The 25,867-nt window shown below is 41.7% G+C and overlaps 1 pseudogene; it reads right to left on the bottom strand.

Moving 5' to 3' along the window:
- Positions 1-5,140: 5,140 nt before the first annotated feature.
- Positions 5,141-25,867, bottom strand: part of LOC140206227 (cytochrome P450 4B1-like) — a 47,706-nt pseudogene continuing 26,979 nt past the window's right edge.

Genomic DNA, 25,867 nt, shown 5'->3' on the forward strand with positions numbered 1-25,867 from the left:
TTGCAAAACTCGCTTATCTGTGTGACATCTTCAACCTGCTCAATGAACTCAATTTGTCACTTCAGGGGAGAATGACAAGTTGGCAGATAAAGTGTCTGCTTTCAAAGCCAAACTGGAACTGTGGGGATGGTGAGTGGACAGGGGCATATTTGACATGTTCCCAACATCAGCTGGGATTTTGGGAGAGACTGAGGCTGCACCGTCTTTCTCACAGCTGGTGTGCGATCACCTAACTTCGCTGTCGACAGAATTCAAGCATTACTTCCCAACCGCAAATGACCCAAGACCCAATGACCCCTGCTATATTTACATTGCTCATCAAATCTTCCCCAAGCTGCTGATTCACTGAATGCCTTATATCTCCGAACAAAGTACACAGCTCACAATCGTATGCTCATCTGAAAGCTCTTTTAACTAATTATGAACAGTGCCTCTCAAAATGCCCAAGACATGAGTGGTGTTACTGTTGCATAGGTTTTCATGCCCATATCTGTAACAGGTAATTATTGTCTCCCCTTAGATGACAAGGGCTTGATTAACAAACTCCTGGTATAGTTGCCTGAGTTAGTTATCCTCATTTTATTTATTGAACAATAACTCATATAGTATCCAGTGGAGGAGAACAATCAGAATTGTGTCTCTGTGTTTCATGGAGACATGGCTCACTCAAGACATGATGGATATTGAGGTCCAGTCCAAGGGTTTCTTGATCTACTGGATGGATCGGTCTACAGAATGTTTGGGGAAGACAAGGGGTGTGGGATTTGTGTTTCATAATGCACTCTTGGTAGTGCTTGGACATATTGGTCTTGTTGCATTCTTGTTCCCTCGACCCGGAACATCTAATGATTAAATAGCATCTGTTCTACTTACCAAGAGAGTTCACCTCTGTGATCCTGACTACCAAAGGCCGATGTTAAGCAAGCACTCAAGGTATTGAGTACTGCGATTAACAAACAAGAAACAGTGTACCCGCCTTTCAAATCATTGTCAGGGACTTCAGTCAGGCTCCTTTGAAGAAATCCCTGCCCAATTCTCATCAACATATTACCTACAGCATCAGGGACCCAACACAATCGGCCATTGTTATACTATGATTAGCAATGCCTACCTTTCAGTCCCTTTCTATTTACTATGTATGCCCCAAGATAATGAATGTCAGGGTAGCATATGATGACATGTATGTCCTCTGACAATAAATTTTCTTTGAACTTTGAAATTTGAAATGGGAACAGTAGAAATCTGCAACTTTTGCAAGCCCAGGGATACTGAGATCAATGCTGCACACATACTTGCCAAATCCCATCCAGATCAACAAACTCAGGTCCTCGCAGTGGGATTCAAGGACACCAATGAAGAAAGAAACTGAAAAGGAAGCTAATGACTGCTAATGTGCTATCCTAAACTGTTACCAAAGATGGATTCCAGCAAGGATGCTCATATTCTTCATTGGATTTTCTTTGTTGCTACCAGCATGGCGTCTGTAGGATTTATTTGGGGTACATGAATAGATCATATTGGATAGTTATAACTATCTCCAAACTTTTGATTCATTAGTTTCAATTGAATGAATATCAGAAGTGTAAAATTAAGGTTACATCATGTTTACAAGAAAGCACGTTTAGGATCAGAAACTAAGTGGCTGAGTTGTGGCAGAGGCAGGGGCTGGTTCTTAGGCTGGGTTCGGATCAGGAAAATTATAACACAAAATGTTGGCAGTGAAAGGACAGGATTATGATTCCACAAGCTACAGTGTAACACTGGAAAAAATATTAATATTAATTCTTGGAAATCAGGTCTCACAGAAAATGCCAGCATTAATGACCCATCCCTAATTGCTTTTGAGAAGATGATGGGAATTGTTTTTTGACTCACCGCAGTTCTGCTGGTGAAGGCATCCCTACCATGTTTATGACAAAGACTTTCCATGATCTAGATCCAGCCACTGTGTAGTGACAGTGATATATTTGTAAATTGGCATTATATGGAATAAGGGTAACCAAGGGATAACCTGGCAGATAGAATTGTTAGGATGACACTTGAAAGATGGGAAGCTCAGAGTCTTTTTTGGAAGTGAATGATCAACAGTAAATAGCATCCATTTGTTTATGTAAGCAAACAGATATTAGGGTAATTACAATACATTTGGTTGTAATTGAGGAGATGTGCAGGGACCGAAAAACAGGTTGTATGCTCTAGCCACACACAACACTTCTGATGTTGGTAATTATGTTCATAATTATTTTTATAACTTTGTGAGTTGATTGACTGTGTTTTGTAACAAGTGATTATCTACACTTGTTTAATTTGCATTAGTGAGATCGGAAGTTGTAATCATTAAATGCAAATATAAACTGGAGGCATAGAAACAGGATTAGAGTTGACAGGTCTGTCTGTTCGCCAGATGTCATAAGTAACTGCTTTCCATCTTATAGTATAACATAGAATTGTTAGTTTTAATTTTCTGTTAGTGAAAGAGAAAAGAGAAAATATATTCTCATCCATTTCTTCAGTATGTGTGACATAAAAAAACTATTAAAGCATTATTCTAATGTTTTATGACATAATTGGCAGAAACCCAGTATTTCATGTGGCATAACATATGAGAAGAGACTGCAGTAATGGTGAAAAACTAGCTCATCAAAAGTTTATGAAATATACGAGGGGTGATTGATAAGATTGTGGCCTAAGGTAGAAGGAGTCAATTTTAGAAAACCTAGCACATTTATTTTTCAACATAGTCCCCTCCTACATGTACACACTTAGTCCAGCGGTCGTGGAGTATACGGAGCCCTTCTTTGTAGAAGTCAGCGTCTTGCACCTCCAGAAAGTGTCCACAGCAGGGGTGATTGATAAGTTCGTGGCCTAAGGTAGAAAGATGTGTTATTAACTTTCTAACATCAAAAGATGTAAGCATTCTGCAGTTGCTCGGGATTGGAAAATAGACGTGGACTTGGAAAAAAGGCTTGTGTTTCCCCCAGAGCAGCTACAACACTCTGGCCAGACATGGTCCTGTGGTCTACAACAGCCAAGCTGACATATGTTGTGGAATTGACAGTACCATGGGAAGATGGTGTCGAAGAAGTTTATGAGAGGAAAAAGACCAGGTACTCTGAACTGGCAACTGAAGCTGCCCAGAATGGCTGGAAGATCAAGATTTTCCTTGTAGAAGTGGGATGCAGGGGATTCGTTGCTACATCTACGACCAGTCTATTGAAGAAGTTGGGGGTGAGGGGTCACTCCCTCCAACAAGCAATCAAATCCTTGTCAAATGCAGCAGAAGAAAGCAGCAATTGGATTCTGATTAAAAGGAAAGACAACAACTGGGCTGCAAGATGAAGACAGGAGGGTATGGAACTGAGGGGGGTGTATCTGGGATGCCAGGTAGCACCGTTGAGCCCTCTGGAGATGTCATGAGCTTATCAACGAAACGTCAAAGAAGGAGGCTGCCCACCTGATGACCCCGATGACGTACCTACCCTCCCTCCTTGTCACCACTCCAAACCCACTGCCAACATCGAGAGTGCCAACTTACCAGAGGGATTGAAGCATCAAGTCCAGTAGCTCTACTGCATAATCACTCAAAGAGTTGAACTGCACGTGCATGTAATGAGAGCTGTATAACTCATCCCCTTTTACCTTAGGCCACAAACTTATCAATCACCCCTGCTGTGGACTACTTTCTGGAGGTCCAAGACACTGACTTCTACAAAAAATGGATCTGTATGCTCCACGACTGCTGGACTAAGTGTGTAAATGTAGGAGGGGACTATGTTGAAAAATAAACGTGCTAGATTTTCTAAAACAGACTCCTCCTACCTTAGGCCACGAACTTATCAATCACCCCTCGTATTAATACTCCTTAAAATCACACAAGTAGCCTTTAACTTGATATGGTAGTCTAAGCTGAGAAATGTGGTGTCAGAAACCAAAATACATTCTTCTCAATCATGTTACCCATTTTACATTACCACATAAGAGTCTCAAACCACTGCAAAGTGAAAAACACATAAATTATTACTCATTTCCATATTATTTTCTCTGGTTTGCTAAATTATAAATAACTTCATTATCATTGATTGCCAGAAGGAAACTCTTGAGAGAGTTTGCTTTATTATCATGATTTTCCTTCTTTCTCAAGTCTTTTTATCTTTAGGTATATTCCATTTTTGGACCAGAGGACCAGTTGTGGTACTTTGACTAGTAGTTTCGATTCATCAACTTCTAGCTCAAATCGGTTCAGGATCGAGCAATGGCCACCTTCATTTCATTCATGGCAAAGTGCTGACCAATGCAGTTCCTGCAAAAGAAACAAAATGCTTTAAATTTGCATGGGAGCATTTTCAAATTTTCTTTGAAAATCCAATGAAGGAGAAAGTGCATTCTACAGAACCAATATATGTAATAGCATTCAGCCGTAGGGTACCTTGCTGAATTTACACTGTCCCAGCAGTCTCAGAATTTCTGTTAAGGTCTGCTACAAAGTGGTTTTAAATGATGCACCATCATATAATTAACCAACCCCCTGTAGCAATTCCGTTGTAAGTTGCAAAAGGAGTGATTTGGAATCTCTGCCCATTTTAAACATCATCCTTTTTTAAGTGGGCACAATGTCGGTGATGGGGACTCCTTTATTTCTGTCATACCATCTACAATCAGATCAGTATTGCTGTTAGATGTTCAAAAGTATTTTTGACAGAGAGGCCAGTAAACAACAATCTCTCTGAACTGATGATTATAGGGTGTAGGTGAGTTGTTGAGTTCAACGAGCTTTCTCGTCTGTCATTATGGACCAAATACTCGCCACAATATCTGAATCAGGTCACAGCATTGTATTAGTCCTGATTAAAATAACCAGTTACAGTACTGAAATACTCACTGTTTCAACTTGATTTCTCTGCTTTAGTTTGATACTGTCCACTACCTAGCTATGATGGTGCTAGAGAACGGTTTCTTCAAGCTCATCTGTGGAAACAGCTTAATTTCTACCTTTAATGTCTCTATTTTGCCTTGCTAGGTGGATGGGGTTCTGTCAAAGTCTCTGACCTACAGCTGCAGTTAAACTTTGGTTCTCTACGGCAATGGTTCCTGCTCCTGGGGTTGACCGACCAGCTGTTTATTGATATCTCAGGGATGTGGTCTAGAAGACGAGCGCGTCCTCAAGGTGCTGAGGCTCTGCGGCCTGGGGAAAAGCCAACTCTATGCCAGTGTCACTAACTGAAGCACTGTGGAAGAAAACGGAACACTATGAACAAAAGGTCAGCTGTCGGAGGTCTGATACTTGGTGAATTGCTGTCTCTCTCTTTCTCATGTTGGTGGGAGAGATTTTGTTGCCAATTCTCAGAGAACTCAGAGAAAGCAGTGACATCGCAGAATTTAACATCGTAAATCAGTGAATTTTAGTCTTCTTAGTCTCATCTCTCACTGTGTGACACCTCACTGCCACTTTATTAGGGAGAGAGAGCACATGTGACATGTCAAATTGACAGGTGAATGATTAGCTTCTGTTGTACTGCAGATCATGGTCTTTCTTGGGGGGCTTTGCTGTTGCTTGCTTGGTGGGTGGAGAGTGTTGATGCTTTTTGCTGAAGTAAGTGGGGAGGGGGAGGGTTGATGCTTTGCTGCTGCTTGTGCATAGGAGGGGTGAGTTGGGGGGAGCTTTGTGGTTCTAACATTTTTGCTGTCACTCATCCTCCTGCCTTCTGTTTTCATGGATGTCTGCAAAGAACAAGAATTTCAGGTTGTATATTGTATACACTCTCTGATATTAAAAGGAACTTTTGAACTACCTTCTTCCTTAGGGTAAGGAATGTACTTCAACGTGATGCATAGTATTCACATCACTAAAGGTTGTCAGGCCAACCTAAATAGCCTGGGCAAATGTGTGCTACACTAGGGGAAAATGTAATACAGTGTATTTCTATCTTACTGGCAAATCACAAAATCTAGCAGAGTTGTGTCTGTTATTGAAGGGATGCTGTCAAGGTTTTTACAAAATGAACTCAAGTGCCTTGTTAATACAGTGGTGCTAGAAAGTTTGTGAACCCTTTAGAATTTTCTCTATTTGTGCACAAATATAACCTAAAATGTGATCAGATCTTCACACAAGTCCTAAAGCTAGATAAAGGGAACCCAATTAAATAAATAACACAAAAACATTATACTTGTTCATTTATTTAGAAACATAGAAATTTAGAAAACCTACAACACAATACAGGCCCTTCGGCCCACAAAGTTGAGCCGAACATGTCCCTACCTTAGAAATTACTAGGGTTACCCATAGCCCTCTATTTTTCTAAGCTCCATGTACCTATCCAAAAGTCTCTTAAAAGACCCTATTGTATCCGCCTCCACCACTGTTGCCGGCAGCCCATTCCACGCATTCACCACTCTCTGCATAAAAAACTTACCCCTGACATCTCCTCTGTACCTACTCCCAAGCATCTTAAACCTGTGCCCTCTCATGCTAGCCATTTCAGCCCTGGGAAAAAGCCTCTGACTATCCACATGATCAATGCCTCTCATCATCTTATACACCTCTATCAGGTCATCTCTCATCCTCCGTTACTTCAAGGAAAAAAGGCTCTCAACCTATTCTCATAAGGCATGCTCCCCAATCCAGGCAACATCCTTGCAAGTCTGCTCTGCACCCTTTCTATGGTTTCCACATCCTTCCTATAGTGAGGCGACCAGAACTGAGCACAGTACTCCAAGTGGGGTCTGACCAGGGTCCTATATCATTGCAACATTACCTCTCGGCCCCTAAACTCAATCCCACGATTAATGAAGGCCAATGCACTGTATGCGTTCTTAACCACAGAGTCAACCTGCACAGCAGCTTTGAGTGCCTATGGACTCAGACCCCAAGATCCTTCTGATCCTCCAGACTTCCAAGAGTCTTACCAATGAAGGAAACTCATATGAACACCATCCGCCCTGCTCTGCTGGGGGAGAAGCTGGCAGCGATGCAGGTGGATGCTTCCCTGGTATCATGGATTCTTGATTACCTGACTGGCAGACCACAGTATGTGTACTTGCAACACTGTGTGTCCGACAGAGTGATCAGCAGCACTGGGGCTCCACAGGGGACTGTCTTGTCTCCCTTTCTCTTCACCATTTATACCTCGGACTTTAATTACTGCACAGAGTCTTGTCATCTTCAGAAGTTTTCGGATGACTCTGCCATAGTTGGATGCATCAGCAGGGGAGATGAAGCTGAGTACAGGCCTACGGTAGGAAACTTTGTCACATGGTGTGAGCAGAATTATCTGCAGCTTAATGTGAAAAAGTCTAAGGAGCTGGTGGTAGACCTGAGGAGAGCTAAGGTACCGGTGACCCCTGTTTCCATCCAGGGGGTCAGTGTGGACATGGTGGAGGATTACAATTACCTGGGGATACAAATTGACAATAAACTGGACTGGTCATAGACCACTGAGGCTGTCTACAAGAAGGGTCAGAGCCATCTCTATTTCCTGAGGAGACTGAGGTCCTTTAACATCTGCTGGACGATGCTGAGGATGTTCTACGAGTCTGTGGTGGCCAGTGCTATCATATTTGTTGTTGTGTGCTGGGGCAGCAGGCTGAGGGTAGCAGACACCAACAGAATCAACAAACTCATTTGTAAGGCCAGTGATGTTGTGGGGATGGAACTGGACTCTCTCACGGTGGTGTCTGAAAAGAGGATGCTATGTAAGTTGCATGCCATCTTGGTCAATGTCTCCCATCCACTACATAATGTACTGGGTGGGCACAGGAGTACATTTAGCCAGAGACTCATTCCACTGAGATGCAGCACTGAGTGTCATAGGAAGTCATTCCTGCCTGTGGCCATCAAACTTTACAACTCCTCCCTTGGAGGGTCAGACGCCCTGAGCCAATAGGCTGGTCCAATAGGTTGGACTTATTTCATAATTTACTGGCATAATTAACATATTACTATTTAACTATTCATGGTTCTATTACTATTTATTATTTATGGAGCAACTGTAACGAAAACCAATTTCCCCCGGGATTAATAAAGTATGACTACTACTACTACTACTACTAAAGGAAAATGTACAAATGAAGGAAATTCAACATCGTTGTTACTCTCCCCAGGAGTGGTCAATCAACAAAAAAAAATCCTTCTCCCTTGGAATTGCAAAATATCAATAAAAATAAATTGATTCAGTTATATTTTATCAGTCCTTGTCTGCCATTTTGTATCCAAATATTGCATGGAATTTCTGTCAGATGCAGGCATAGGAGATTACTCAGCAAATTTTATTCACTATTATATAATGTTTTCTTTTCACTTTCAGGTATAGAATTGGATAAAATTCTACAGTAAGTTATGACCTTAATCTAAGAATATAAGAATATAATTAACTGGAGCAGATAAAGTCATTTCAACACCTCACCTCTTATTTACTATCGAATGAGATCAATGATGATCTGATCTTTGTTCCAAACTCCATTTTCCTGCCCTCACTATAAAACTGCTTATGTCTCTATTGTCTGAATTCTCTGCCACTCTACCGGTTATAGATAATTTTCTGAAAATGATCCATTTATCTTTACTTTTTTCATATTACCAATCCTTTTTTTAAACCCACAAACGTTTGAACTCTTGTATAGCCATGTTTTATCTAGCGCTTTACCAAACACCTTTTGAAAATGCAATCATGCTGCATCCATTGTCTTCTTTTAATCTGCCTTAGACCATAAGACACAGGAGCAGAATTAGGCCATCTGGCCCATTGAGTCTGCCACTCAATCATGGCTGGTCCTTTTTTTCTGTATCCTCCTCAACCCCAGTTCCTGGCCTTCTCCCCATAACCTTTGATGCCATGTCCAACCAAGAACCTATCAATTTCTGCCTTAAATACACTTTTTTCTAAATGATTGAGTGGAAGAAAAAGTCAGATGTAACCTTCCTGGTTACATTCACAAAGAACTCTTACAATTTTGGTAGGCATGATTTGCTTTCATAAAATATTTTGACTGCTTAATCATGTCAGATTTTGCTAAATCTTCTTTTTATCATTCCCTTAAGAATGCATTTGACCAATCTATTGGAGTTTTTCGAGGAGGTTACCAGGAAAGTGGATGAAGGGAAGGCAGTGGATATTGTCTACATGGACTTCAGTAAGGCCTTTGACAAGGTCCCGCATGGGAGGTTAGTTAGGAAAATTCAGTCGCTAGGTATACATGGAAAGGTGGTAAATTGGATTAGACATTGGCTCAATGGAAGAAGCCAAAGAGTGGTAGTAGAGAATTGCTTCTCTGAGTGGAGGCCTGTGATTAGTGGTGTGCCACAGGGATCAGTGCTGGGTCCATTGTTATTTGTCATCTATATCAATGATCTGGATGATAATGTGGTAAATTGGATCAGCAAATTTGCTGATGATACAAAGATTGGAGGTGTAGTAGACAGTAAGGAAGGTTTTCAGAGCCTGCAGAGGGACTTGGACCAGCTGGAAAAATGGGCTGAAAAATGGCAGATGGAGTTTAATACAGACAAGTGTGAGGTATTGCATGTTGGAAGGACAAACCAAGGTAGAACACACGGGGTTCATGGTAAGGCACTGAGGAGTGCAATGGAACAGAGGGATCTGGGAATACAGATACAAAATTCCCTAAAAGTAGCGTCACAGGTAGATAGGGTCGTAAAGAGAGCTTTTGGTACATTGGCCTTTATTAATCAAAGTATTGAGTGTAAGAGCTGGAATGTTATGGTGAGGTTGTATAAGGCATTGGCGAGGCCGAATCTGGAGTATTGTGTTCAGTTTTGGTCACCAAATTACAGGAAGGATATAAATAAGGTTGAAAGAGTGCAGAGAAGGTTTACAAAGATGTTGCCGGGACTTGAGAAACTCAGTTACAGAGAAAGGTTGAAAAGGTTAGGACTTTATTCCCTGGAGCGTAGAAGAATGAGGGGAGATTTGATAGAGGTATATAAAATTATGATGGGTATAGATAGAGTGACTGCAACAGGCTTTTTCCACTGAGGCAAGGGGAGAAAAAAACCAGAGGGCATGGGTTAAGGGTGAGGGGGGAAAAGTTTAAAGGGAACATTAGGGGGGGGCTTCTTCATACAGAGAGCGGTGGGAGTATGGAATGAGTTGCCAGACGAGGTGGTAAATGTGGGTTCTTTTTTAACATTTAAGAATAAATTGGACAGATACATGGATGGGAGGTGTATGGCGGGATATGTTCCCTGTGCAGGTCAGTAGGACTAGGCAGAAAATGGTTCTGCACAGCCAAGAATGGCCAAAAGGCCTGTTTCTTTGCTGTAGTTTCTATAGTTTCTATGGAGAGCAAGTGTTAGCCTAAGTAGACTGTAGTTCCTATCTTCTTTGTCACTCCTTTCTTGAATAGCAATGTTTTCTAATCTAATTTTTCCAGAATTTAGGGAATTTTAAAAATCTAGGGACTAATGTACATTTTCTTAAACACCCAAGCTAACATGAGGCATTAATACTATCATATACTGTAAATGTAAACCTTCAAACAAATGTTTGACGTTTGAATGAAGATATCAAAATCTCAAAGGTTGAATTACACTGCATTTACAATTGATAAGTGACAATTAAATCAAATGAACTCAGAGAAAGAGCATTTAGGGACTTGTTTACAGACACATTGCTGAAAATTTTGGCAGTAAGAGTACTGATACAGATTTAATTATTTTATTATTACATATGAAAAAGGAAATTACCTCAGATTTTCCCAGGACATTGGATTCCTGTGGAGGCAGTAGATGCTTAATGCAACCAGACAGCCTGTGGAAATATAATTAAATAACCTCAGTCAATCTGACAAATAAGTGTATATCAACTGATTACTCCTGTTACAGTTTTTATGCATGACTCTACCTTCCTGGCCAGATGACAACTAGGTAATATTCCCCAGTCTTCACTAATAATATTTATGATGTCGACTTAAAAGCTGGAAAAAAAACCATAGTATTCTTTCTTTAGGAACAATCCCTGATTTCTACATGTTGATTTTTTGATGTTTTAGGGGCTACTTTGACCACACTAGACCTGATAAGCCATCAGGTTGTACAGCAAATTTAGAAATGCATCGGCACACCTAATTTAACCTTCATTACCTGAAAGTGCTTCCTACATGTATATGCACTTAAAGTTATGGTCAATGATTGAAATTCATTCCTATCAGTCATAGGCCCAACATTTAGTTAATGATGCTTTTTGCATCTTTTTTCTCTTGTCGGTTATTCCTCTTGGAATTCATCAAGTCTCTTAATGGAATTGATTCTTCCACTGTAGTAAAGCTGATAACGCGATTCTTTAAATAGCTCTTCCACCATTTCAAGATGCAAATTTTCAGACCATTCCTTTCCCAGAAGGAACATTCAGCAAATGATCAACGGAGGAAGAAGCTTTAGTCACTGAATAATGATACATCCACCCAGCCCAACCAACCCCTTGAAAATGATAAAGAAGAGCCAGATTAGAGATAGGTGTGTCATTTGCAACAACTAACCCTTTGATTCACAAATCTCTATGAAATTAAAGTCTGCAAGAACAACAAGGGTGGGAATTGACTGACCTAAGGAGACATTTGTCTGAAGGACAAGGAGACAAAGTGAGGATACAAGATAAAAAGAACACATGGACACAGACCAGATCATAACAGAGGAGATCCAAACAGAGGAGGGAGCAGTGTTAAGAGAGAATCGCAAAGGCTTTAAGGAAGAGCCAACTTCAGAGTTTCAGTTACCTGATATAGATGTGTTTTGATTATCGTTGTTAATTATTTTTCTTTTCAAGGAAAGGAAGATGTGGTGATATCACGTGCAATGATGTGCCAGTACATGATTGGACAGAGCACTGAGTATGTGTGGGATTGCCAGAATGTTCCAGCACGTGGCTGGGTTATGATGTGTTTGTTTATTACTGTAAATAAAAGTTCTCTAATTCTTCCAGAAGATGATTCTTTACTGTTAACCTATGGTATGTTTAAACAGAAGTAACATAACATGGTGTCAGAAGTGGTTCTGAAAGAATAATACGGGAGAATCGAGAATCGAAGATAATCAAAAAAAAAGAGAAGAGAAAAGTTCAAACTGTAAACGGTAAGATGGAAGGTTTACAACCTCCACCAAAACTTTAGCTGGCTGGCAATGTAGCTGAGAATTGGAGGATATTCAAGCAACGGTCTGAACTGCATTTATCAGTGATCGATCATGAAGAAAAATCGGAAAAAACCAAAGCTGCGCTTTTGCTCCATGTAATCGGGAATGACACAGTAGAGGTATATAATAATTTTGTCTTTGAAGATGGACATAATTTCAATTTAAAGTCAATCATGGACAGAGTTGAAGTATTTTGTATACCTAAGCGTAATTTATTGTATGAGTGATATAAATTATTCACATGTCTTCAGAGAGCCGCTGAAACAATTGAACAGTATGTTACTGAGTTAAGAAAATGTAGTTGAACATGCGAATTTGGATTGCTCACGGACGAGGGATAAGTGGGCTGTTTTGCTTCAGAGTGTACTTAAAGGAAAAGCCCAACAAGCTTACTCAGCCTTGTCCGCAGAAGATGCCCAGAGGTATGATGTGGTGAAAGAGGCCATACTCAGGATTTATGAGTTGGTTCCGGAGGCATACCGGCAGAGGTTCCGGAATGCGAGGAAGCAATGGGGCCGCACGTATTTGGAGTTTGCCCGTGAGATGCAGATGTATTGTGAGCATTGGTGCACCTCGAAAGGGGTCAGTGGGGATTATGACAGACTGCTACAGCTAATGCTGATTGAGAAGGTTAAAGGTTGTGTCCCTGAAGGTATGGGACCCTACCTTGATGAGAAAGAGGCAGACACCTTAGCCGCAACTGCTAAGTTAGTGGATGAGTACGCGTTGACACATAAAACGAGGTTTACCCCGAGTAAAGGCTACCAGAAGGGTAGTCAGGACGGTGGAGAGAGTCCGCCAGAAAAGTTAGAATGTAAGCCGGGGACTAGTGAGAAGGATAAGGTAGACCGGGAGCAGTTTGGTAGGAAGCCTCCTGGGGTCCTATGCTATAATTGTGGGAAAGTTGGACACTTTGCGTCCAGGTGCTTTGCCCCAAAGAAGGAGACGGGGAAAGGGAAAACGACGGTTCCAACTGGCTGTATTGAGCCGGCAAACAAACCGCTAGGGAAGAAGAGGTCTGATAAAGTTCAGGTAGGGCGCGAGAGGTTTACCTCGCCCGGATTGGTGTCGGTGAAGGAGGAGTTAAACCCAGTTCCAGTGCGGATCTGGAGAGACACTGGAGCTTGTCAGTCATTGATATTAAAGAGTGTGTTAGACCGGTCATGATCGGGGTGAGGCCCGAACTACCGATGGAAGACGTGGAGGTCTTTCTCGGTAATGACCTCGCCGGCGGAGAGGTGTACCCAGCAGTAAGATTGACAAGCAAGCCTGCCAGGACTGAGGCCCCGCCCATGGACTCACAGGTTTATCCCGTTTGCGCAGTGACTCGGCGAATATCCAGAAAGGCTGCCGAGGCTAATATAGACGTTTTTACCAGCCTTGTACCAGGAGGGGTTAGAAGATGAAAAGAAGGGGCGTAGTGAAATAGAAATTAAGGTACATTTATCATTAGGCAGGAAGGAATTTGTACAGGCACAGGAATGAGACGAGGAGCTGATGGTTTTGGCAGAGACAGCTCTCTCTGAAGCAGAATTAAAGAGGGAGCCAGTGGGCTATTATGTGAAGGAGAGAGTACTAAGGAGGAAATGGAGACCAAGTACCGTGCCCGCAGATGAGGAATGGGGGGTGGTGCAAAAAATTTATGGGGATGAGATTCTTAACCTGGCCCACAAGACACCCCTCGGTGGACATTTTGGGGTGAGGAAAACAGTCGGTAGAATCATGAAAGAGTTTTACTGGCCGCACAGGAGGAAGGATGGTATTGACTATTGTAGACGTGAGCTGACACAGTTACAGGCTTTTGATATGCTAACAGCTTGCCACGATAGGCGAACAGACCTAGTCGGTGTTATCACGAAAATTAATGAGGCTAGGGTGCCACCTGATAAGGGGAAAACCGATTGCGAAAAGATAAGTTTGGCGCCAACCAGATGGGAGAAGTCTGTTGTTTTGGCCAGCTTTGCTGATAAGGTCTCTCCCTTAACCCCCAAACAGAGCGACCCACTAAGACAGCTAATGAAATGGCACGCACTCGTATGTCCGGATGTCCCGAGGCGATGCAAAGAGCCGGGACCTGGTGTTGTTGTCACACCAGGTCAGCCTAGTGAGCAACACCCCTATAGGATGATTAATTCAGTGACAAAAGGGCTAAAGAACACAGGGAGTACAAAGAAGGTTCACCAGATTGATTCCTGGGATGGCAGGACTTTCATATGAAGAGAGACTGGATGAACTGGGCTTGTACTCGTTGGAATTTAGAGATTGAGGGGGGATCTGATTGAAACGTATAAGATCCTAAAGGGATTGGACAGGCTAGATGCAGGAAGATTATTCCCGATGTTGGGGAAGTCCAGAACAAGGGGCCACAGTTTGAGGATAGAGGGGAAGCCTTTTAGGACCGAGATTAGGAAAAACTTCTTCACACAGAGAGTGGTGAATCTGTGGAATTCTCTGCCACAGGAAACAGTTGAGGCCAGTTCATTGGCTATATTTAAGAGGGAGTTAGATATGGCCCTTGTGGCTACGGGGGTCAGGGGGTATGGAGGGAAGGCTGGGGCGGGTTTCTGAGTTGGATGATCAGCCATGATCATAATGAATGGCGGTGCAGGCTCGAAGGGCCGAATGGCCTACTCCTGCACCTATTTTCTATGTTTCTATGTAGAAGCGTATGTTGATGATTTAGTGGTCTGGAGTGACACGTGGGAGGAGCACATTGTGGCGGTAGAGGAGCCGTTTAAACGGCTGTCCGAAGCCAACCTGACAGTGAACCTCGCAAAAAGTGAATTCAGCCACGGAAAGATCACTTATCTGGGATTTGTGGGAAGATAGGGGCAGCTGGCACCGATGCAGGCTAAGGTGCGGGCTATCTCTGAAGTCCCCACCCCGACAGACAAGAGAGCCCTGAGAAGGTTCTTGGAGATGGTGGGGTACTATCGGAAGTTTTGCAAAAACTTTGCGGATATTACCCTCCCTCTTACTAAGCTCCTGCAAAAGTTGGTGTGGGCCGACCCTTGTTACCTCTGTCCGGGGCGGAAACCACTGAGAAGTTACACTGATCACAACTCATTAGTGTTTTTGGCCACTATGAAGTTTGCTAAATTGGAGCCTGGTCTTAGAGGATTATTAAAATAACACCTATAAAAGGAATGGAAAGGTGATTGTTGACTGCCTGTCAAGGTGTTGACAATTTAAAGTTCTTGGTATTAGCCAAATAGCTGATGGCCATGTATATTTGTGTGTATCTAATAATGTATTCATGCCTATAATTTTTAACCCGGTAAAAATCCTTTGAAGGATAGGGGTGTGACAAAAGACCAAGTTATCAGAAGATTGATGTTGATAAGAGAGACAAAGAGAGAAACATTCCAAATGTTAATGAGAGAGGAGAGAGATTAACGAAAAAAGACACAGTTCTGAGTATTGTCAGACCGGTTGCTTTGAACCTGAACTGTTTGAAGTTTGATGGACAGGCGATACCTCAGCAGGGGGATAAAAGGAACAGGTTCGCTAAGGCAAGACAGACACCACAAGATCACGAGATAACGAGACCCTGGAGGTGCAGTGTGCCCCCACAAGTTGGTGGGAGTTTTGGAGGTCTGACGCGGGACCGACCATAGACGCACAGGGTGAAAAGGTACGATTGGCGGGAACCTGGTGTGTGTGTCCGCCCTTGCCTGGGTGCCGGGTTCACTGTGGAAGGACGATCGTATCCGGAACGGAGGGGTCACAGTCGGTGACCTCAGAAAAGGGCTCGCCTAAAAACTAACTGCGGAGGAACATCAAGGTCTGTCTGAATTCGATTTGCATATCATCATTCGCTCTCTCTCTCTCTCTCTCTCCAACGGCACCACAGCGATTACTGCGAACTGTACTAAGCTGAACTGAACTCTGCGTCACTTGGGACTGATCATTTTACCCCTAGACTGTGATAGAGCTTGATTGATCCTACTATCCTAGATCTGTGTACATGTGTGTTTTATCATTGCTAACCTGTTGCATTTATATTCTTACTATTAGAGTACTGTGTTACTTATTTCTTTAATAAAACTTTCTTAGTTCCAGTAATCCAGACTCCAACTAAGTTGTCCATTTCTGCTGGTTTGGCAACCCAGTTACGGGGTACGTAACAACAGCATAAGGAAGAAGTGAAAGCACAAGTGAAGGAATTGAGAAGTATTATTGAAATTACGAAGTCTCAGCATAGGAAAGGGATTATACAGATAATGAATGAATTAGATTTATGAAAAGAAGATTCATATTTCATTACAAATGGAAGTGGAAAATGAATTGACTGATCTAAGGAGATGTTTGGCTGAAGGACAAGGAGACAAAGTGAGGATACAAGATAAAAGGAACACATGGACACAGACCAGATCATACGTGGTCCAAACAGAGAAGGGAGTGGTGTTAAGAAAGAATCGCAAAGGCTTTAAGAAAGAGCCAACTTCAGAGTTTCAGTTATCTGATATAGATATGTTTTGATTAATGTTGTTAATTGTTTTTCTTTTTATGGAAAGGAAGATGTGGTGATATCACGTGCAATGATGTGCCAGTACATGATTGGACAGAGCACTGAGCATGCGGGGGATTGCCGGAATATTCCAGCACATGGCTGGGTTAAGACGTGTTTGTTTATTACTGTAAATAAAAGTTCTCTAATTCTTCCAGAATATGATTCTTTACTGTTAAGCCACGGTACGTTTAAACAGAAGTAACATAACATTCCAGGTAAAATGTAACAAAATTTGCCAGTGCTAGAGACTGTTCATAATGCCTACACTCACCTTGTAGTCTCGCTAAAGCTGTTGTGAGCATTCCAAAAGCTTAGTTAAAGGATTCATTGGCTTAATGTATGATTTTCATGAGACATAGAAACAGTATAATGACTGTTATTGTGCTGGAATCAACAATATGTCACTTATGTCAGCATACACCTAATCTAGAATTCATGATATCGCTTGTCCAGAAAAGTAGTTGTTTACAAACAAAATATACTGGAGGAAATAATGTTTTATTTCTTACTGCATGCATTAATAAATGATAATAAAAGAGGACTACATGTCTTCATAATCCTATATACATAGGATCCACCAAAAGTAATTCAATGCATCAATAGGTAAGAGTTTTCTTTCATCTTACAACCTATTGAATTGTAACACCTGCAGGAACTTGTTTTCCATCAGGGAATACAAGAGGTTTGATCAGTTTCCTGAACAATCCTGGAAGAGGAGGAAAAAGCCGTAGAGACTCCTTTAGACACATTGTGTTGTATGGCATTGTACTCAGGAATTCCCTGCAAATACAGAATGAAATTAGAATTCATAACAAGGGTTTTACTGAAGAGTGGCACCAACCAATAACAATCAAAAATAATCTGTTAGTATCCAATAATTAAAATATTTTAAATAAGTCTACTTTAAGAGATCACATATTTAATAGCGTTATCAGCAAATAGATGATGGTAAAAATTGTTAAATCCAGGAGGGACCCATTTACTAATGTTGGTGTGGTTGATGAGGCTTACAGTGTTCAGCTGCATTTTTTTCATTGCCAAATATGAGAGCTGGATCTGGTATTCAGTTGCAGTTGATGTCTTGACATGAGTTGAAGAGTCTTGTATAATGCACTCTGATTTTATTTTTCATAGCTTACTTTAAATATTCAAATATTATTAGTTGAAATAACTCAGTAAGGGCTATTGTTAACTATTTTACTGGATGCAAAATCATTGAACTTTAGGAATCTCTTCACTTCGTCCTCCCTCGTACCATTGAAATCCGCTCTTTTTATCTGCTTTATCTTTATTATCTGGAGATGTTTTGCACATGTTCTGCGATCCAGAATTAAAGAACTGTGCAATTTTTCATGCTAACTTTTCTAAAACATGATAAACTCAAATATTTTTCTAGCTTGGGTTTTTGGATTCTAGAAAGTTAGATAAAAACATAATTTCAAAACCCACCACTTAAATTCATCACGCCCATCCAGAAGTTCCTGAATTTCTTCCCTACACTTCTGCTGGTGTTCTGGATGTTGGGCCAGACAGTACATGAGCCAGGAGATCCCACTCACTGTGGTATCATGGCCTTCAAACATGAAGGTGTCAACCTCTGCACGTAAATCTTTATCCAATAATCCAACACCATTTTCATCCTGAATTAAGAAGAATGCTACACGGAATCAAAGTCACTTACTTTCACTGAAAGAAGGCAGTGGAAGAGAAATAAATCATTTGTAATTGATGGAAAAATCATTAGGAAATTAAACAAATTATTTATTCCTCCTATATACTTAGTAAAAATATAGATAATTGTGAAGTCAAAGTATATTCAAACATTTGAACCTTTTAAAGATCAAATGGTCTTTATAATCCAGAGATCAGATTCCGATTCAGATTTATTTGTCACACATACATCGAAACATATAGCTAGATGTGTGTTAACAACCAGCACACCAAGGATGTGCTGGGGTCAGTCTGCAAGTGAGCTACCCATTCCTGCACCAAGATAACATTGAGCAATACAAACAACAGCAACAACATCAACAACTAAACAAAGTAACAAGAGCAAAACATGCACCCATTTTATCCCTCCCAATCATCCTCTCACACACCCAGACAGGCCTCAAACCCCAGGACAGGCTGCCTCTAGAGTCTGGTCCTTGTCCTTAAGATTGTCAGACTCATAGACATAGGGCTTTCAACTTTGGCCTGCATTCCAGGATGCCAGTCATGGTTTTGACCTTCAGGCCTTGGCTTCTAGTCTTGTGTGGATCTTCAACCCCGGTGACCTTGTGACTCCTTCAAACTCTCATGACTCCTTCAGGCCTCTACCTTCAGTCGTAAACCTTCAGGTTTCAACCTTTGGCCTTGCCTTCACTGGGTTTGACCTTTGGGCCTCTACACTGGACTTAGATGGATTATGGTCTTATGGACTTCTTACCTGAGACTGGTTTCCGACCAGGAGAATGGTGATCTCCTTGGTACTTGCAATCTGTGATTTATGCGCTCTGGTGACAGGAATTTTACTCACCAGCCCATTCTAATCCATACTCTATAGTAAATTTCAGGAGTGAATAGGGAAATTGCATGAGATATAAGCATTTGTGAAAATTAGGAACCCCTTCATTTTGAGAGGTTGGTGATGAAACATCAATTCCTGCCTGAGAAGTTACCTGGATCCACTCCAATTTGCCTACCAACACACCAGATCCCCAGTAAATGCCTTTCATTGGCTCCACTCAATCCTGGAACATCTGGACAGCGCAGATGCATACATCAGGATGCCCTTTATCGATTACAGCTCGACATTCAGCATGACATCTGAAACTTTGACAAACTTCTATTGATGTGTGGTGGAGAATATATTGACTGGTTACATCACAGCCTGGTATGGAAGCACCAATGCTCTGGAAAGGAAAATCCCTATAAAAGTTAGTGGATGTAGCCCAGTCCATCATGGGTAAAGCCTTCCCACGCCTACATGGAGTGTTGTTGCAGGAAAGCAGCATCTATCATCAGGGAACCCCACTACACGGGTAATCCTCTCTTCTCACTGCTGCCATCAGGAAGGTGATACAGGAGCCTCGAGACACACCACCAGGATCATGAACACTTATTAACCCTCAACCATCAGGGTCTTGAACTTCAAACTTCACTCAACTTCAGTTGCCTTATCACTGCACTATATGATCACAATGTACAGTATAGACTTACTTTCAAGGACACTTCATCTCATGTTCTCAGTATTTATTTATTATTATTAATTCTTATTTTTTCTTTCATATTTGAACAGTTTGTTCTTTTTTGCACACAGGTTGTCCATGCTATTGGGTGTGGACTTTCATTGATTCTATTATGGTTATGGGATTTATTGAGCATGCCCACAAGAAAACAAATCTCAGGGTTGTATATAGTGACATATACTGTAAGTACTTTGATAATAAATTTACTTTGAGCTTCAGAAGGCTGCGGCAGCAAGCAGTGGAACCAGCATCTAAGGGTAGACACAGGAACAGAATAGAAACATAGAAACATAGAAAATAGGTGCAGGAGTAGGCCATTCGGCCCTTCGAGCCTGCACCACCATTTATTATGATCATGGCTGATCATCCAACTCAGAACCCCGCCCCAGCCTTCCCTCCATACCCCCTGACCCCCGTAGCCACAAGGGCCATATCTAACTCCCTCTTAAATATAGCCAATGTACTGGCCTCAACTGCTTCCTGTGGCAGAGAATTCCACAGATTCATCACTCTCTGAATGAAGAAGTTTTTCCTAATCTCGGTCCTAAAAGGCTTCCCCTTTATCCTCAAACTGTGACCCCTTGTTCTGGACTTCCCCAACATCGGGAACAATCTTCCTGCATCTAGCCTGTCCAATCCCTTTAGGATTTTATACGTTTCAATCAGATCCCCCCTCAATCTTCTAAATTCCAACGAGTACAAGCCCAGTTCATCCAGTCTTTCTTCATATGAAAGTCCTGCCATCCCAGGAATCAATCTGGTGAACCTTCTTTGTACTCCCTCTATGGCAAGGATGTCTTTCCTCAGATTAGGGGACCAAAACTGCACACAATACTCCAGGTGTGGTCTCACCAAGGCCTTGTACAACTGCAGTAGTACCTCCCTGCTCCTGTACTCAAATCCTCTCGCTATGAATGCCAGCATACCATTCACCTTTTTCACCGCCTGCTGTACCTGCATGCCCACTTTCAATGACTGCTGTATAATGACACCCAGGTCTCGTTGCACCTCCCCTTTTCCTAATCGGCCACCATTCAGATAATAATCTGTTTTCCTATTTTTGCTACCAAAGTGGATAACTTCACATTTATCCACATTAAATTGCATCTGCCATGAATTTGCCCACTCACCCAACCTATTCAAGTCACTCTGCATCCTCTTAGCATCCTCCTCACAGCTAACACTGCCACCCAGCTTCGTGTCATCCGCAAACTTGGAGATGCTGCATTTAATTCCCTCATCCAAGTCATTAATATATATTGTAAACAACTGGGGTCCCAGCACTGAGCCTTGCGGTACCCCACTAGTCACCGCCTGCCACTCTGAAAAGGTCCCGTTTATTCCCACTCTTTGCTTCTTGTCTGCTAACCAATTCTCCATCCACATCAATACCTTACCCCCAATACCATGTGCTTTAAGTTTGCACACTAATCTCCTGTGTGGGACCTTGTCAAAAGCCTTTTGAAAATCCAAATATACCACATCCACTGGTTCCCCCCATCCACTCTACTAGTTACATCCTCAAAAAATTCAATGAGATTCGTCAGACATGATTTTCCCTTCACAAATACATGTTGACTTTGTCCGATGATTTCACCGCTTTCCAAATGTGCTGTTATCACATCTTTGATAACTGACTCCAGCAGTTTCCCCACCACTGACGTTAGGCTAACCGGTCTATAATTCCCCGGTTTCTCTCTCCCTCCTTTTTCAAAAAGTGGGGTTACATTAGCCACCCTCCAATCCTCAGGAACTAGTCCAGAATCTAACGAGTTTTGAAAAATTATCACTAATGCATCCACTATTTCTTGGGCTACTTCCTTAAGCACTCTAGGATGCAGACCATCTGGCCCTGGGGATTTATCTGCCTTCAATCCCTTCAATTTACCTAACACCACTTCCCTACTAACAAGTATTTCGCTCAGTTCCTCCATCTCACTGGACCCTCTGTCCCCTACTATTTCTGGAAGATTATTTATGTCCTCCTTAGTGAAGACAGAACCAAAGTAATTATTCAATTGGTCTGCCATGTCCTTGCTCCCCATAATCAATTCACCTGTTTCTGTCTGTAGGGGACCTACATTTGTCTTTACCAGTCTTTTCCTTTTTACATATCTATAAAAGCTTTTACAGTCAGTTTTTATGTTCCCTGCCAGTTTTCTCTCATAATCTTTTTTCCCCTTCCTAATTAAGCCCTTTGTCCTCCTCTGCTGAACTCTGAATTTCTCCCAGTCCTCAGGTGAGCCACTTTCTCTGGCTAATTTGTATGCTGCTTCTTTGGAATTAATACTATCCCTAATTTCTCTTGTCAGCCACGGGTGCACTACCTTCCTTGATTTATTCTTCTGCCAAACTGGGATGAACAATTGTTGTAGTTCATCCATGCAACCTTTAAATGCTTGCCATTGCATATCCACCGTCAATCCTTTAAGTGTCATTTGCCAGTCTATCTTAGCTAATTCACGTCTCATACCTTCAAAGTTACCCCTCTTTAAGTTCAGAACCTTTGTTTCTGAATTAACTATGTCACTCTCCATCTTAATGAAGAATTCCACCATATTATGGTCACTCTTACCCAAAGGGCCTCTCACGACAAGATTGCTAATTAACCCTTCCTCATTGCTCAAAACCCAGTCCAGAATAGCCTGCTCTCTAGTTGGTTCCTCGACATGTTGGTTCAAAAAACCATCCTGCATACATTCCAAGAAATCTTCTTCCTCAGCACTTTTACCAATTTGGTTCACCCAATCTACATGTAGATTGAAGTCACCCATTATAACTGCTGTTCCTTTATTGCACACATTTCTAATTTCCTGTTAGTTGGCTCAGTTGGATGGCTTTTGTCTAATGTGTTGGACTTAGCAGTATACCTTCAAAAGTCACACATGGAAGGAGGCAAGATATTGAGGAAGACACCAGTACACAGCAGTGTCTCTATGACCAACTTTTAGACACTGTTGGATGTGGTAAAGCAAAACAGAAAAATAGAAAACACTGTGTTGCATACATATGGAAGTGATATAGTAGAGGCACTGTCTATTATCCTTTTTCTTCCCATTATAGAGAGATACAATCTTGATCACCTAATAAACTGAAAATGTTGCACAAATAATTCATCACATGACATCACAGAAATTTTGGAGAATGACATGATCATCACTTTGACTTTAACAGTAAGTGGAAAAGACAAATACAGGTTTCCCCCGCCATCCGAAGGTAGAGCGTTCCTATGAAATGGTTCGTAAGCCGAAATGTTGTAAAGCGAAGAAGCAATTACCATTTACTTATATGGGAAAATTTTGTGAGCGTTCGCAGACCCAAAAATAACCTACCAAGTCATGCCAAATAACACATAAAACCTAAAATGACAGTAACATATAGTAAAAACGGGAATGATATGATAAGTACACAGCCTATATAAAGTAGAAATACTTTTCCACAATCATTACTGCACTGTTCTCCGTAGCGAAAATCTCACGCAAGCGCCATCGGCAGAAAATCTCACCCAAGCACTGTTGGCATAAACGGGGTGCGAGCGCTCTCCAGTAACCTTTAAGCTGTGAAGCTGCCAAATCATACCAAATAACACGTAAAAATACACAGCGGATATAAAGTAGAAATAATGTTGGTACAGTGTAGTATCACTTACTGGAATCGGGACAGCGCCGAGCACACTGATGATGGTGTGTTAGGCTGAGTTGTCGCAGGTTGGGTGGTGCAGTGGCCCCCACCCTCCAGGCCACACGATACATTGCCGCGAAGGATGCAGGTGTCCAGCAGTAGCCGGGACGCACACAGCACATCCTTAAGAAAAAAGCGGAAACAAACATGCTAATTAATTAGGTGCCGCCCGGCACGTAATTGTCGGCCCAGATCAGTGCCGATTTCTGTCTGCGTCGTCTATGATCTGGGCTGACAATTACGTGTCAGGCGGCACCTAATTAATTCACATGTTTGTTTCGGCTTTTTTCTTAAAGGTGTGCTGTGTGCCTCCCAGCTACCGTTGCATTCTCCGTGAACCGATATCTGTCTGTGGCCTGGGGGTTGGGGTGGTGGGACACTGGGGTGACATCTCATCATCTTCTGTTTCCATTAGAGCAGGCAGCTCATCTTCTCCTATGACTGCCCGCCTCGATGTCGAAGGTCGAGGTTTGTCATCTGTTGTGGCTGATGTGGAAGGCTTGTTTGACTACTGAGCCTCGTGCATTTTTCTATCACACAGTTCTTTGTAAGGACTCAAACCATCCTGCAAATATCCCCTAAACCGACATACCCTTTCAAAATTAAAGTCGTACTTTATTATCACTCATTCAGTTTCGATTGTTATCCTTTTTTCGTCCAATTGCATCAGCTCTTCATCTGTCAGTTCTTGGTCATGGGATGCCAAAACCTCTTCAACGTCATGTTCGTCAGCTTCCACAAGCCAAACTCACTTTGTCCTTACTTCGTTCACCATGATCAAAACACTTATTTATGTCTAGTTTTATGCCAAGTGTAACACCTTTAGGACGAACTCTTTTAGGCTTTTCTGATACCTTAGAACTCATCTTGCAAACGGCTGCTCACAGGCACGTGTTTAAGCAATGCCATTCCGAATCCGGGGAGAGCGGCTGCTCGGGGCGTGCGCTGCCTTTTATCGTGCGCTTTTTTTTTGTAACAGTGAAAACACCTTCTGAAAGCGAAAACAGGTTACTAATGTAGGTCTTTCGTAACAGTGAGGTTTCGTAAAGCGAATGTTTGAAAAGCGGGGGACACCTGTATTCATAACTATGTTTACTTATGGGTATCAACCTTTGAGCCCCGAAGAATAACCAAAAAATCACGGTTTCTTTTCCTTGATTCTTTCCAGTTCTTTCTCATTTTTCAGTGCTTCCTTCCTTTGGCGTATCACTTTGTCTGGTAAAAGAATCACTTGGATAAATGTAACCCAGTAGAGAGCTAGACAGAACAATTCATAGTGTATGGCTGTATAATAACAAAAGGGAAAGAGAAACCATAATGAGGAATTATTGGTCTAAGAGCTTAAGTCACTCAACGTGAGCCTACAACTTTCCAGACTAATGCAATTGTGGGAAATGTTATTCAAGAGTGAATAGTTCCAATGCAATTTCAAGGTCAATAATATAAAAATGTATTTAGAGGGAAGGAGAGGCAAATAAATGATTTTCAAATTCTGCTTTGCTAATTCCTTTAAATAATGTTGAGTAACGAAACATGCTGGCAATTATTGTTTACCTGTGTGTGCATGTGCCGGGTCACAGGCTTTCTGGAATCAGTATCCATGAGGAGTGAACTAGTAGACAAGGTCATAATGATAGTGAAAGGTTTTAAATCCGTGACTTGCAAGGAAACTGAGCTCATACACAGCCTGGATATATGAATTATGGCTACAAAGTAAAAAAATTCAAATCAAAAGAATTATATTTCATTAGAATAATGGCACTCGCATTAATGTGTTATTCTTGGAACAATATTCATTCCTTGCTTTCACTAAAATAGCAATAAAATTCTGCATCAATTGTGTTCAGCTGTTAGAACACTTTTTTATTGATCCTTTGAGAAACTGCTCAACCCGACCGATCTTTCTCACTCCTGGTTTGATACCACTGGCATATGTTGTGAAATTTGTTTTTTTTTGTTCAGCAGTACACTGCAATACATAAAATCAAAAAAAAAATAAATTACAATAAGAAATACAGTGGATTCCAGTTAATTGGGACATTGGTTAAACAGGGCAGCTGCTTATTTGGGACAACTCTAAAAAAACAAAAACTAAAGGGAATCCCTTTATTTGTTTGGGACACTACGACCCCTTGGTTGGATTAGGAGACTGCTGTCGAACAGTTTTGAACTAGTGTCAGTTGCGTGTGCTTGTGTGGCTGTTAGACTCTACACTGTGCTTAGAGCGAATAGTGAGCATAGCTGGCAGGTCTCATATCCCTGTTCTAGCATGCGAATTCTGGGCGGATGAGATCTACAGTG

The sequence above is a fragment of the Mobula birostris genome, chromosome 12 (assembly GCF_030028105.1).
Source record: "Mobula birostris isolate sMobBir1 chromosome 12, sMobBir1.hap1, whole genome shotgun sequence".
Classification (NCBI taxonomy): Eukaryota; Metazoa; Chordata; class Chondrichthyes; order Myliobatiformes; family Myliobatidae; genus Mobula; species Mobula birostris.